General features: G+C 41.5%; 1 protein-coding gene across 1 annotated transcript in view; it reads right to left on the bottom strand.

The window, feature by feature from the left end:
* The window catches only part of zfpm1 (zinc finger protein, FOG family member 1), a gene marked incomplete at its 5' end in the record, with an annotated part of 125,717 nt that overhangs the window by 29,248 nt on the left and 80,637 nt on the right, over window positions 1-15,832 (bottom strand). The window lies entirely within an intron of this gene.

Below are 15,832 nucleotides of genomic sequence, written 5' to 3'. Positions count from 1 at the left end.
TCATCGTTAAACAACTGGTTTCATCCAGGCAGTGTCAAAATAACAGTCTTACATCAACACTTGTAAGCATTCATCTAATTTTTTATTTAGATTTCATTAACCTTTTACTTTTACCAATAAAATGTGAAGATGTTCTTCCATTTTGGAAATGCTGATTGCATCAATAGGGTAACATACTGATTAAGAAATGAATCAAAATACTGTTTCGGCCTTTAAAAACCATACTGTTTGAAACATTTAGCAGAGACCACATGACTCGTGGCTCAAAACGAAGAAAAAAAAGAATTGCAAAAGCAGCATGTGGCTTGAACTTGACCTGAACCCTATTTCGGACAGCAGAAACTGTCATTAGCTCAACAGTAGGGGGAGGTTGAAACAAGCTGAGCACTTTTGGTTTTGGCCAGTTCAAACAGGGGAAACTTCTTGTGTACTTCCTCAAATTGATAACTGTAGTAGGATGGCAGTGACAGCTGTGGTCTGAGTCTGCTGCAGCCCAGATAGAGCCAGTTAGCTGGGAGGCATGGAGGACTGGTCCATCTATTTAAAAACTTAAGACAGCTCTGAGAGCAGTAGGAGCTGCAGTTTGTAGTTTAGAAAAGTCTCTGCACATGTGTGGATAAATGAACAGGCTTCAGCAACGCTAGTGAGTGCTGCAGTGGAGAGCTTTCTTGTTATGACCATCCACCTCTTTCTGATCAAAAGTCATACAAAATCTCTCCTCCCACCCCCTCCCCTCCCCATCTCTACCATGGTTCAAGCGACTGTTTCAGGGGGTCGGTCTAAAGTGGCGGGCCTGATAAGAGTGTTTGTCTAACACTCTCCATGTCAAAACACTCATCTATCTTCTCTGTATCTATCCCCACCAGAGAACAACGGACAGACGCTGATAAAATGGCTTTCCCACAGCCGGTGAGGAGGGGGGGGGGGTGGCGGTGGCGGCGGTGGTGGTGGGAGGGGTTTGGGGTTACGGAGGAGAGGAGGGAGGTGGGAGCAGGAAGGAGTGTGGTTTGAGGGGAAAAAAATAATAAGAAGTACACATTAATACAATAAAACAAGTTCTTAAAGCCAAACAACGGTTGAACATATTGTTTCACTGTCAGAAAGTCTGTTGTGGCAAAGTCACACAGGAAGTGGTATGTTTTCCTCGACTCACAGCTCAAAGTTGCAATGACTCTCTGTACAATGTAATGAATAACACACAGGTCACACAGTGATCACAATTTAGAGAACTACTTGACCTGGTATTATCTGTTTAATTAAGATCAACACTCATCCACCAAAGTCTGTGCTCTCGATTTCATTTTCACTCTCTAAAAAAATAAAACTGTTTATGTGCTTCAATAATCGCTGGCACTTTACCTTTTCAAACAGGTGCCGGCACACTTAACATGTCATGGTATATGTCACACTGTAACCGGCCCTACCTTTTTTTTTCTCTTGCCCCAGTGCACATTAGAGCTTGACACTGATGCCAGACGCAACAAGAGCTGACCTGACCTGTTGTGCTTGGGTCAGGCTGGGCTGAATTTTTTATTAAATGACTCAGGTTTTTGGTGGAGCTCGATTTCACACAGATTTTTAAAGTCAACCTAGTCTCTCTTTTCGTTAGACTACAGCAAATTAAAGAGGATTTATCTGGGAGTCTGGCCTCCTGACACATCATTGTAAAATCTTGTTGGGGTTTGGACACAAATGTTCCAGGTTCAAGTTGGGTCAGTGTCAGATTTCAGTCCCAGGTCAAGCGCCAACCCAATCATGACTCCTAAGGCAGTCTGACCTGCAGGCTACAGCAGGTTACAGCTGTATTCTATCCTATCTTCTGTCCGATGGGGCCTCCAGTTGGCTACTCTGACCCTCCTTATCTCAGCACTCCATCAATGTCCAGTCTGCCTCTGTACCATTGGCCAATCTTAACCACATGGGACTTTTATCAGCCTGACCAGCTCAATTGACCCTCATTGTAAAACAATACAAGGTTTTGACCTAAGTGAGCCAACACAGATATTAACTTATAAACAAACCGAACACAAGCATTAGTTTGTCAGATATTAAGGCTGAACATGTGTTATCCTATTCCTTTCATGATCTGTTGCAACATATCCATTCATGTGAGCGTGCCTTTGGGTAAATAAAACGGGTCATTTGTTGTTGTGGCAGGGTTGGGGCCAACCTTAATATCCAAATGTGTTCATGGAGTCTAGGTGTACATAGTTGTGCCTAACACTAAAATACACTGCTGCAGCTGACCTCTTGATTAAGGTTAAAAAGCTATGAAACTACAAAACATTCCACAAGTTGAAATGCATTTCTGAAATGTTGGTCAAATAAAATAAGGCACTTTTAAGAGTGCCACTTTGATCTATTGCTTGCCCTGTTGATCTATTGGTAAACTAGACAACTGTTGATCTCTGCGCTAATGCAAATAGAGGAAAATATCGAGCCACGCTGAAAAGATAACCATGACATTCATCCAATAATTTTAGATTCAACAACATAGAAAGAAAAATACCGGTAAAGGTATGGCTGTCCTTTCTAAATATGTGCCTGTCTCCCAACTGTAAAAACAGAAACAAAGGTCTGAACAGCCACCACAAGAGAACTGCATTACATCAGTTCCAGAACATATTACAAGATTAGGTATATGGGTTGCGTTAGAACTTATTTGATCAAAGTAAGTGTTATTTGTTCAATTTGTTCTCATACCTAAGTGACAGACTAGGTCGATTGTCAATGACTCCCAAAACAGCACATGACTGTTCAATATAATGTTGTGAAACTTTAAACATGTGACTGTAACATGTGACCGTTCTATTTAAAGTTGTACTCCATAAGATTTGAGATATCTTGTTTCTAGCAGCCTCTTTGGCAGTAAGATGTACCTGCAGGTGAGCCTGTTCTTTCAGAGCCTCCATTTTGTCACGTTCGCGGTCACTATGTGTGTTGACTATTTTATTATTTATTTATTTTTGCTCTTTTGTAAACTTTATTGAAACACATTCACTTCTCTAGTACCAGTCCGTCCCCTAAATGTTCCCCTCTTAAATCCATACACACACAAACACAATCGTCCTCCTTTTTTAGACTTCCCAGAACTCTGTAACATGCCATTAAAAGCATACCACGATCTCTGCAGGAAGAGTAATGCATGGGGAAATGTCAGCAGTCATATGGGGCTTCCATGTTTGGGGGTAGGAGTAGTTTATAAACTTAGCTAAATGAAATGCAAGTTAGCTTAGCTGTTTATGATGATGTATACCTGTATGCACTATTCTTTGCACCCTACCTCACGGTGAGAACATTTCTTATTCCTCTGAAGGTAGCTTTAGCCTTGTTCTTTTTGTGTGTGTGTATGTGTGTGTCCTACTGGCTACATTATCAATCTTATTGTGTATGTTATTATTCCAGGTCGTCCACATCGTTATTATTGATCATCTGATTATTTTGTGTAAGAAAATGGACATATATTTTATGCAACTTATGGAGTTTAGCTGTTTCATTAAAGGGAAACATCAATGACTGTAGATGAAGTAGTTGTCAGAGAGTGTTAAACGCTGCTTTTTCATATTGGTGCTATCGATGAAGCTTCAATAATGAAGGCTACTTGCTAGTTAGCTCTGTTCATTGGTGTAACATGAGGCCTCCAACAATCCTAATCCCTTGTAATTATCCATCCTGCCCAACACAGACCTGCATAATAAGCTAGTGCTCCTTTTCCATATCGCTGCACTGGCTACTACTACCCTCACTGCTCTGTAGAACACTACCCCCTTCCCTGTTATACACTGTACCATGTGTATAACAGGGAACACACACACACACACACACACACACACAAAGAGAGACACACACAAACACACAAAGAGAGAGAGACGCACACACACACACAAAGAGACACACACACACACACACACACAAAGAGACACACACACACACGCACACACACACACACACACACACACACACACACACACACACACACACACACACACACACAAAGACACACACACACACACACACACACACACACACACACACACACACACACACACACACACACACACACACACACACACACACACACACACACACACACACACACACACACACACACACACACACACACACACACACACACACACACACACACACACAAGCTTATCAATATGGACGCTTCAGCAGTCGCTGGGGCGTCCAGGCCTCTTTGACGAGCCAGCACAATAAAACAATCAGTCGGCCATTAATGAAATGACTAACGCAATTAACAGATGAGTGGTGGTGGTGTTGGGGTAAACGGAGCTGAAGGTGGCAGACAGCTTTAGCTGAGACCAGATCAGTTCTGATGACATTGTTCCAGACCTTTTGGATCATTACCATTACCATTTGTTTTGCAACTGGTCCTTTGTTTAATGACGCTGCCAAAGGAAATGACACAAAGCAATGTTATCATATTTTACAGATTAAAGTCATATTGGAGATAAATGAGAGTGATGCTGATGTATGTCAAATAAAAACCTAAGCATGTAAATGATAAAGAAAGACGGGACTATTGGAGACTTGACTAATGATTAAGTAGGTGAAAATTCAAGAGGAACAGTAAGTTTCATTCATGTGACACAAATGCTGATATTGTAGCATCAAAAGGTGCGACTCAAATGGCTAAGGTGGCCAGACATATTGGTCAATAGAATAGGTCAAATTCCCACCATGTCAGACTCCCACAAGCTGTTCTTCAACCTCTGGAGTCACCATGTATCAGATAATGAAGCACAAACCCTAAAGCACTCCCATCACAGTGTGGTTGTCTTCAGTGTCCCATAACTTTAATTGTTTTTTATCATTGTGGAGATTTAAAAACTTCAACATTGCAAAAATGCATAAAGCAGGAATTGGGATTGAATAACACATATTGTGGAGTTTAATAGTGATTTACTTGTGAATAAAGGCAAGTTTATAATGTTGATGAATGCCTTGATGAAGCTATTTATTGGACATGCTCCAGTCTGCAAAGGTCAGTGAATGTAAAACCGCATCATGGTATAATGACGAGTTTATCTTGCAACTGGACTTGGTTATTTGTTTAGGAAGACGTTTCACCTCTCATCCAAGAGGCTTCATCAGTTCATGTACGCATCTGACCAGGCTGGGACTGGTCCAACTAACTGGTGTGGAGATCCAGGTATACCTGTTTATTTGGTTCCCCAAAGTTTCTTTGGGGATAACGATGACCTGGACGATTGAGAATATTCACAGGCTGTCCAAGTTTAAGTGATAGTGAAGCCATCATCAAGCCTCACAACATTGGATTAATTTTTTTTACCAACAAAAAGAATAATTTAAATGTAAATTCAGATGTCTATTTAATTACTGTCTACTAAAAAGAATATTCTAAACCAAAGTGTAATTCTATATTTAATCAGATGGATTACTTATTGCTTTTTCAGATGATAAATATCCAGGTATAGTCACATAAAAGGAAAATTAATTAAACCTGCAGGTGAGCTGTTGTCTTAACTGATATGTATTATTAATAAATGTGTATTTAGTGGAAACTGTCCACGACTTTGGGAAGAATCCAAAACAGTGCCCTTACCAAACGTTGCCAATTATTACTTTTCACTATGTGGGCTCTTTTGCAAACAAAAGCGTTACAGTATGTGGAGTCCCACATGGGAGTTGCTTTTATTTTCGGTTCTTAAAGCGATTTACAGAAACTTCTCATGTTGATATAATTACAATATGTATGTTAATGGCTAAAGCTTCTTATGTGCTGTACATTAGAAAACAGACATAAAGGATGGTCTATGTGCTATGAAAGACATTAGAGAAAATGTAATTATATCTTCAATTTAGCAAAATGAAACTGTGTAATTCAATCCTTTTGTCATGGTCACAACTATTTGCATAATGGATAAGGACAATGGTCTGTCAAATGTAAGGCAACTCAAGTTTATTTGTAGTGTAGTGTAAGTACTTTACATAACATAAAAGGCATTAATAAAGAGACAAAAGTAAGTAGGGGCGCACTTATTCCAAGTTTCAGAAATGCATTTTGGCCATTTATCATTAAGTAAATGTCTAGGTTCCCTTTTATGTGTTAAAGATGGACATCTAGATGCACCACCTTCCTAACTATAGTAACAGCAGTTGTCTACAGGGGTACCCATCTGTCAATGTTTTGTGTGTGATTCTTAGAAACTAACGTCTAACATTTTGTAAGCCAACTAAGCTTGGTGTGCAAGAAGCCACATATGCAAATACCATGCACGGGGCATCATACGTTATCCAATAGGAACTAGTTCCAATAAAACAGCCTGCCTGGTTGGATATCAATGAGGGATAAAGGAAAAAAAGAAAGGTGGAACCCAGCACTGATGTTCTCCTCTATCCGGCCTAATTGATTTCTAAAAAGACTATAGTTGATATCAAATGAGCACATCGCGGCGGAGCTATTGATTTTTTGACACCACACAACAGGAAATCTTTATCTGCGTGCTACTCCGACCCCACACTAATAGGTGGGGTTTAACCTCTGCTGAATGACAAATCCCAACGCCTCCAGGTGCAACTCTCTCTCTAGTGCTCATGGGAAAAACTTTTGATATTAGAAAATATGGGGTTTTGTATTATGATGTGAAATGCAGTCATATCTGCCAAATATATAAAGGCTTTCTTCACAGACAGTTTTTGGTTCTCAATTACACCTGTATTTTATGAGTGACTATACTGTACACGAAATACACACATATACTCATTATCACAAATTGATCTCAAATGGATGAACTTTTTTTTCAGCTCCTTGTTATGAGTGATGACATCTACCTAAACACACTAACTTCTACTGCACCAAAGTGAAACCAGTTTAGTTTGTTTTCCATTAGAGACTCTTTTTCTCTCTGTGCTCATCTCACTGGTTTTGAAGTGGGTGGTAACTGCTGATTTATAGTTTCACAATTTCGAATATCAAAGTTCAATCAAAAATCGATCAATGTATCATCTATGTTTCATTATTTTTGTAAAGCTGTCTGAAATGTCTAAAATTTGGATTTACAAATCCCACTGTACCTTACACCCTACTATACCCACCCAGCACCCTACTGGACCAGCACCCCACTGTACCCAGCACCCTACTATTCAGCTGTTAAGTCTTACCTAACACCCTTTCAAAATCCAATTTCCAGGTCCAAATGCTCAGATGAAACAAAACAGACAACAACGGCCGAACATGTCAACAATCATGATCACTTTTAACGTCAGTTAGTAATTTTTTCATTGATAACAAATAGGTAAAATGACAATAACGATGTTTTTTAAAAAAACTCAGATCTGTTATAACAATGTGGAACATGGCACTGCTGCGTTTAAGAAATACGAGGCTTGGACCCAGAAATCATATTTTGAAAGATACGTAGCGTCTATGAGGTCACGAACAAGTGTAGCTCACATGACATAACAAACCCCATGTGGAAGTGAACTACAGCGATTGCTTCGCCCCGACTCGCTGATCAAAAAGGCACCAAGAGTCATAAATGGAAGTATTTTACATGTGAGGCAGATGATCGTGGAGTTGGCATCAATCGGCTGAAGCCACTATGTAAACAATGCTACCGTGGTCTTCAGACCAATACTTCCATTTTGGTGTTTAACATTCCTACTATACCCAGCATCCCACTGTACCCAGCACCCCACTGTACCCAGCACCCTACTGTACCGAGAGCCCCACTGTACCCAGAACCCCACTGTACCCAGCACCCTACTGTACCCAGCACCCCACTGTACCCAGCACCCCACTGTACCCAGCACCCTACTGTACCCAGCACCCCACTGTACCCAGAACCCTACTGTACCCAGAACCCTACTGTACCCAGCACCCCACTATACCCAGCAGCCCACTATATACAGCATCCCTACTGTACACAGCAACCCACTGTACCCAGCACCCCACTGTACCCAGCACTCTACTATACCCAGCACCCCACAACACCAAGCAGCCCACTGTACCCAGCACCCTACTGTACCCAGAGCCCCACTGTACCCAGCACCCCACTGTACCCAGCACTCTACTGTACCCAGAGCCCCACTGTGCCCAGCACCCCACCGTACCCAGCACCCAACTGTACCCAGCAACCCATTATATACAGCACCTTACTGTACCAAGTATCCCACTGTACCCAGAGTCCACATAAATGACGAGCGATTGCTTCGCCCCAACTCGCTGATCAAAAAGGCACCAAGAGTCATAAATGGAAGTATTTTACGTGTGAGGCAGATGACCGTGGAGTTGGCATCAATCTGCTGAAGCCACTATGTAAACAATGCTACCGTGGTCTTCAGACCAATACTTCCATTTTAGTGTTTAACATTCCTACTATACCCAGCATCCCACTGTACCCAGCACCCCACTGTACCCATCACCCTACTGTACCCAGAGCCCCACTGTACCCAGAATCTCACTGTACCCAGCACCCTACTGTACCCAGCACTCCACTGTACCCAGCACCCTACTGTACCCAGCACCCCACTGTACCCAGAACCCTACTGTACCCAGAACCCTACTGTACCCAGCACCCCACTATACCCAGCAGCCCACTATATACAGCATCCCTACTGTACACGGCAACCCACTGTACCCAGCACCCCACTGTACCCAGCACTCTACTATACCCAGCACCCCACAACACCAAGCAGCCCATTGTACCCAGTACCCCACGGTACCCAGCACCCTACTGTACCCAGCACCCCACTGTACCCAGCACCCCACTGTACCCAGCACTCTACTGTACCCAGCACCCCACCGTACCCAGCACCCAACTGTACCCAGCACCCCATTATATACAGCACCCTACTGTACCAAGTATCCCACTGTACCCAGAGTCCACATAAATGACAACTCGCATCATTTATAATGCTTGCTGATAAAAGCCCTCAATCTATCAACAACCAAGACCTGATTGCGCCTCCGTTTCTCTTTCTCGTCTCTCTCTCCATGATCTCAACGTACCACCCCTATGTCCCTGGAGTCCGGCAGGCTCGGCTCAGCGGCAGATAGACATTTCTGGGATAGGCATCTACTGCTCAGGACCACGCAATCATTTCCATTTTACCCTCTGTTGCACAGCTAAGATAAGAAACCTGCGTAGCCCTGCTAATCAGATGAGCTTCAACAGAACTTTATCATTGACATTTACCACTGTTTACCCAACTAATTTCTCTTAACTGCACTGCTGAACTTTTATCTACAAAATACATACACCACCAGAAAAGAGCAAGAAGCAAACATGCAAATTCACAAATATGCGAAGAAAGATAAAATGAGGGGGAGAAAACTAAAAGCATTTTTTTTCTGTTCAGAAGACGACAGAGGTGAAAACAGAACAAGTGACAGGGCTACTGTTGATGAGATGAGCCCCCCCTCCTCCTCACTGAAGACAACAAATGCAAAGAATGCTGACATTCACATGCAAAAACTTCATTTTGCAGTTCAATCACCTGACCATTGGTGCAGAGTTGTATTTATTATTGCTGATAAAAAATGTGCCTCACTATGCATGTGCCAGAAAATGAGTTCAGCATGAGACAACCAGTCACAAGACAGATGGAAGGAAACCATGTGCATCCAAAACACTTTTTTAAAATGATATTATGATGAATAAACCAGTTTCATCAGCCAGTGTCAGAACTGGTCTGTCTGTGGTTCTAAATTTGCCACCCTCAGTTTAAAATGTTAACTTGATACACACATTATCTCATAGTCTTATACAGAATGCACAAGAAGAAACATCCATTACATGTTAATTACACCATGCATAGCCATGAATGATGATAGTGTGGTAACCAAAGTGGCCCAATGAGCTGCTGAGCCCCTATTACTATATTGCTCCATACTTGCTGCAGTGTTTCCTTTAAGATCTCTTTCAGCAGCGGGGGCAGACCAACAACAACAATGAATTTGACTACGTAATGTGTTTCTAGAGCTTATATTGTGAAAAGTAAAAAACGGAGGAAGTGGAGCTTCCTGCACTGTCTTTGTTGAGGTTGAAGAAGAGACATAGTTTTCCATCTCTTCCATGGATGTATGAGTGTGTTGTTGTTTTATAATACTCATAAGTAAAGAAACAACATGATTGGTTTGTCTTTAGTCACGGTGCGGAAGCCCCCCGAAAACAACTACGCTTTTTTGCCGTATTATAATTGTGTTCTATGTGAATGCAGTAAAAAACAAAACAAAAGAAAACAACAGTTTGAAAAACTACATTGACGTGCAAATTAATCTCACGAAATAACCCGTCCCCGGTGTGTGAAGGCCTTACTTGTCTCTCTCCCTACCTCTTCTTGCTGCGTGTCTCCGATTCTAGACAGCTGCACAGATGTGTCGTCACTGTCATGTCATGTCAAATTAAAAGTCCTCGCAGAGTCGTGTAATTGTGACTTCATGACATTTCATAAAATCAGAGGCGGATAAAATTGGCGTGCTGCCGCGACAAGATTTGTATAGTGGAAACCCTGCTTGCCATGTGGTAATCCAACTAAACAGATTTATTTAGAAACATTCATTGTATAAATGCATAAATGCAAATGTGTATTAGTCTGGAACCTCTAAGTTTGTTTCGATTTCCAAGAGATGCTATCGACTTTGCAGACCAAAATGCCTCTGGACCAGTGTTGGGCAGTAACGAGTTATTGTAATAATATTACTTTTCCAAGTAACGAGTAGTGTTAAAACTTACTAATAAAAAAATCACCATCAAATTATAACAGTTATCCCTACAAAAAACATCTCGTTACAACATTACTTTTTGTTAGTGATTTAAATTGAACAATGCAATCCCCAGCCAGATTTTTATTTTATTTATTTTAACAACTAATGAAGCCTGTGGCTGGATATGTGGTGGATGAGATGTTGTACATCTCCACAATTGACTCTCAATCTTCCAGAAAGATCCTTGAGAAAATACCAGCCACAGGTGAAAGAAGACTCCCAGGGAAAAAATAATTTGCAAGATATCTGACCAAAGAATATCTGAACTCTGATGGAAGCTGAGCTGAAGAACGCTTTTAAAGCTTTAAACTTTGTCTCTACAACTACCGACGACTGCTCTGCTTTATTTAGGTGATTGTTGCATTTTGTTGCGGATCTTGTCATGTTATTAATTATTCAAGACAATTTGGCAGTGCTCCGATAGGCACATTTTTACTTTTTACTTTTATTGTAGCTTTTTTCAATTTAACTATGCTTAGTTAGTAGATTAAGTCAGGTAAAGTTTTTGCCTTTAAGCCAGCATACAGCATACAGGCAGCTCTGTAGCTTGTTCATAGACTATATCGTATCATTTTCGGGACAAACAGGACAGGATTGGGGATTTTTTTTAGGAGTAACGGAAAGTAGTGTAACAAATTACTTTTTTCATTGAGTAATGAGTTATGAGTAATTTGAGCAATTAGATAGACCTACAACCAATCAGAGCAACAAAACGATGTAGCGCTGAGTGACGCTTGTTCTCCTTTGAAGCAGGAAAACAATCTAGGCTATTCTGTGCGTGAGGTTTCGGTCGTTGGACCTTTTTACTTTGTAAAAGAAGCCTAATAATGTTCATATTCGTACGATGCTAATAAAATGTTAAAGTTAGACTTCTCAGTAAAAAAACACAGTGTTTTAGTGTGTTTTCAGTTTGTCCTTGTTACCTGTGGCAGTTGGTTATGTACAGAAGTCAAACAAAGGTTTATTGCCGGGCCAACCAGCAAAAGATACCCACTTGATTCGGCTACCTCAAACCGCTGTCATCTTATAGCCTCGGAAGAACTTGTCATATGACATGCTGAATTGTCACCTGCAGAATGTATTTTTGTCACCTACTTTTTGCAGTGTACTCGCATTTCACAGCTGAAATGGATAAAAATAATGATTGCAGCAACCAATAACTCTTTCATTGGCAAGACACTGAACCCCGAATTGCTCCCCGTGCTGCTCATGGGTGTGTGAATGTGGTGTGAATGGTTAGGTTAGATAAATGGGAAGGTTAGATGGTATGTAGATGTCCATGTGTGAACAAGTAGTGTGAAGAAGAATTCCAGCCGAGTCACCTGTGGACTGAGCTACGGCCGCCCCTGAAAACAGCCTTGAGAAGTCAGAAGACTAGAATGGCACAAGTCCATTTACCATTGCAACATAGACATAGGTAGATTTAAAAAAGTCAGAACCTAGAGTTCAAGAAAGCGCTTTTTACAACCAGGCCAAATAAAGGATAAAGAAGGATAAAGAGGAATTCTTGAGAGTATTTCTAATGCGAAACTGTATATCTGAGAGAAGAAGAAAATCCAAGCACATGAGTGTGCGCACCTCAATGAGTGTATGTGTGTGTGTGAGAGAGGGCACGTACTACACAAGCACAGCTGCTCTCTTATTCACACTCCCACCTCCATCTCTCCAAGCCTCCCTCCCTCTGTAGCGGATGCTGTAGCCTGTCACAAATTGAAAGTGGAGACCTTCCAGAAACTATCCCTGATAATCACACATAAATTAATTAGAAAATGTTGCTTGACATTCTCTTCGCACAGACAGGGAGAGGAAAAAAGACTGAGGCAAAGCCACAAAATTAATTGTACGGTATGTGACTCCGATAATTAATTCAATCATTAATTCATGTCTGCTTTAACAACTCCTTCTGGCTCCCGCGAAAAAGGACATTTCAATCAGGCCAGTATCGGCAGCACAGTCCGGGAAAGGAGACATGGAAAAGTTAAAGAGTGATAGGCTTGCATGACACACTCAGGGTCATTTAGAGGTTCATCAATTAAACAGACAAGAGCATGAAGAGAGCAGTGAGTGAAGCGGACAAACAGAAGATGACAGGCACTGTAAAACATTTTTTTTTTCTAACTCTGAAGACAGTGTCCATATCACGAAAGAGTAAACAAATGCTGTTCACTAAAGCATCTTCCTGTAATATATCTGATTACTGGGAACAACTGAAGGCAAAGAGAAGAATGTTTTGAGTGATTTTATGATTCAGCTTCTTTCATTTCTATTCCGTCCTACACATATCTGGGTTTATATTCGCAGCTGCTGAATATTATGAAGTAAAGAACGGGGTGCTCTGCTGTTCTGAATCATTTTCAAAACACTACCTATATTAGCATTGTCCAACAACAATAAAACTAATCAATAAAACATAAACACACAGCAATTTTGGGTTACTTTTTCCTACACACCTGCTGTAACCCAATACTTTCTTTTATCTGACTACTTATAGTCCATTTAAGAACTTAGTCAGTTTGTAATGCTGCTCCTGGATAGACAAAATAGAAAATGTAGAACATGATGTACATGTAGATTATTACAGAGCATGCTATTAACAGTTGATTTTAATTACACTGGCATATGTAGCAAAGTACTTGAGTGTTTTTCTGGCGCTGCAGTAGACAAACAAAGTCCCTTAAGATTTGGGAAAACGAGAGATTGTTGTCTAATAAAGGAAGGAAACTGGTGAGTGAGAGATACTGTAGAGGACACAGACAGAAAGAGAGAGAACATGATAAGACACAGTTGTGAAGATGGTGAAAATGAGCAGAAAGCAGGAGTCATGAGTGCGATTATGTACTGATTATGGCTTGTTGATGTTCTGTCTTGAAAATGACAGATATAAAATACATATTAACACTAATACACCAATTTATAGCACTAAGTGTTTGTTTGTTTTTTTACTGTAAGGCCCTTTAATTGTTGGAGATTATGTCAATAAAATGCACACATGCATGTTTACCAACCCTGCTGCTGTATGATGTTTGGTGGTAAAGCAGGCCAAAAGTTACCCAAAAGTTACTACAGCCAAATTCTTGAGCTACCGTTTAGTGGGAAGGGGGGAACGGGGGTTGACAATGACAAGAGAGTCAACCGCTCGTTCAAAACAACAATGGCGGCTCCTAAAGAGATTAGCTTAGGGTGCACTCACACTGTCCATTTGTACCGCGCCCCGTGCTTTAGAGTAATTGTCCCTCCTCCCTCTTGGCCCAGGCCCGTTTGTACTCTCATTACTTGAAATGATTCGGGCTGCGGCTCCAATGAGTCTTGCTTATACCTCGGAGATTAAGTTTTGTCTGCCTGTTTTTGAACGTTTCGTCTGATAAAATCTGCTGCAAACACTCCACCTCTGCATCAGACCACCACAAACGTGCGGCATCATCTTTTTAAATGTCTGTCGCGGGGAACAGACTCATTTAAATAGATTTTAGGACCGCCGTCAATACTCGCACTCGTGCACACACTCATGCCCGTACATGTGCATCCATGCTTTACCAAAGTCCACCTCTCTCAACCGGGCCACGGCCGGCAAGCGTGCTGTGCCTGGACGCGGTACAGTTGTACTCACACTGGTCAAACGAACTAGACTTTAGCGTGAAGCGTGCACTGAAGCGTGCTTGGGCACAGTACTCATGGACAGTGTGAGATGCCCTTAGATGCTGCAATAGCATCAGTTTGATCAGAACTGCAGAACTGAGTTTTGCTTCATTGAGAAAAGAGAACGACACTGGAGGCTTTACTGATGAAAAACTTTTTTTCTCTCTTGCAAGAGTTTCAAAGACAGTTGCTTTTTTACACTACAATATGCAGCAGTGCATTTTTACCACAATGCTTAAGAGTTGGGGAATGGATGTAGACAATGCATCAAGCTGACAAGTTAAATAGACATACTCAAGTGTATTTGAGAGGAGCATACAGGGTGTGATGCAGTGGCAGGAGAAGCCAGGAATCTGGTGCCAATGTCCAGTTCTGCCACCAGCGCCAGGCCTGCCACAGGCTCACACATTGGGTGTATGGGAGCTGCTGGGCCAATAGCAGCTGGACAGCAGAGAGAAATGTTCCTTTAGATTGGGAACTCGTGGCTATCAATCATCAGGGATGGAGGAGGGAAGTGACACATCACAGACAGGCTGAAGAGAAGAGATGGTAGAGAAGGTGGGGGAGAGTTGATGTGACAGAGTGTGTGTGAATATGTGGTGTAGATCAAGAGCGGTTGATGGAGGCTCCTCATGAGCTTCTGCTCCCAAGTAGGCCTACATCAGTCCTGTAAGAGCTTTTCACTGCACACAAGATCTCTTGCACACGTGTTGTTTTCAGGTTGTCTCATATGTAAGAGACTCATTACCAAATCTTTGTCGTCCTGGACAAATCTACTGCACTACAACTAAGGTTTAAGCAGACAGATAACAGACAGCAGTGCTATATATGTATTGTTACATTAATATAACACTACAATTTGGCATTTCAGCTTGTCAACATGCAACAGAGAAGACACTTATTTGCTCTGAGCATAATTCACATCTGGATGCTGCATCACTGTAGTTGTTACTGTTATCGTCATTGTTGTCATGTCATAAAGAAGAGCCATGTAAACAGAAGGTTTACTTTACAGTTAACAACAAGCTAACAACAAGCTTACAACACGTACAGTGATAAAAGTACAACACTCACCCGCAACATTTATTGTCTGGCCAATCTGCTCTCTAATCAAGATTTTCAACTAGAAGCGCTCGGAGCGGCCGTATTAAAAAGGTGGAGCGCGCTGTAAAAAGATGCAGGAGGTCTTCTCTAGGAGGCCTCCCTTCATTGTGAACAATTAAGAAGAACAAAAACAAACGCTGCATGGACACTTAGCCCGGAACACTCTATAATAACAAAGGGATGCATACACGCTAATATTTCACTTCTTAGCTCCTGAGTTGATTACTTCTCGCCAGTTAAAGAAGAAACTGTTATTAAACTGCTAAACTGTTACCAGCTTGGGATCAATAAAGTATTTCTATTCTATTCTATTGAATCCTCCCGCTGCTCCAGATT

This window comes from Echiichthys vipera (assembly GCF_963691815.1).
Source record: "Echiichthys vipera genome assembly, chromosome: 7".
Taxonomy (NCBI): Eukaryota; Metazoa; Chordata; class Actinopteri; order Perciformes; family Trachinidae; genus Echiichthys; species Echiichthys vipera.
Note: the sequence above shows the minus strand (reverse complement) of the source record. Positions and strands in the feature narration are given on the sequence as shown.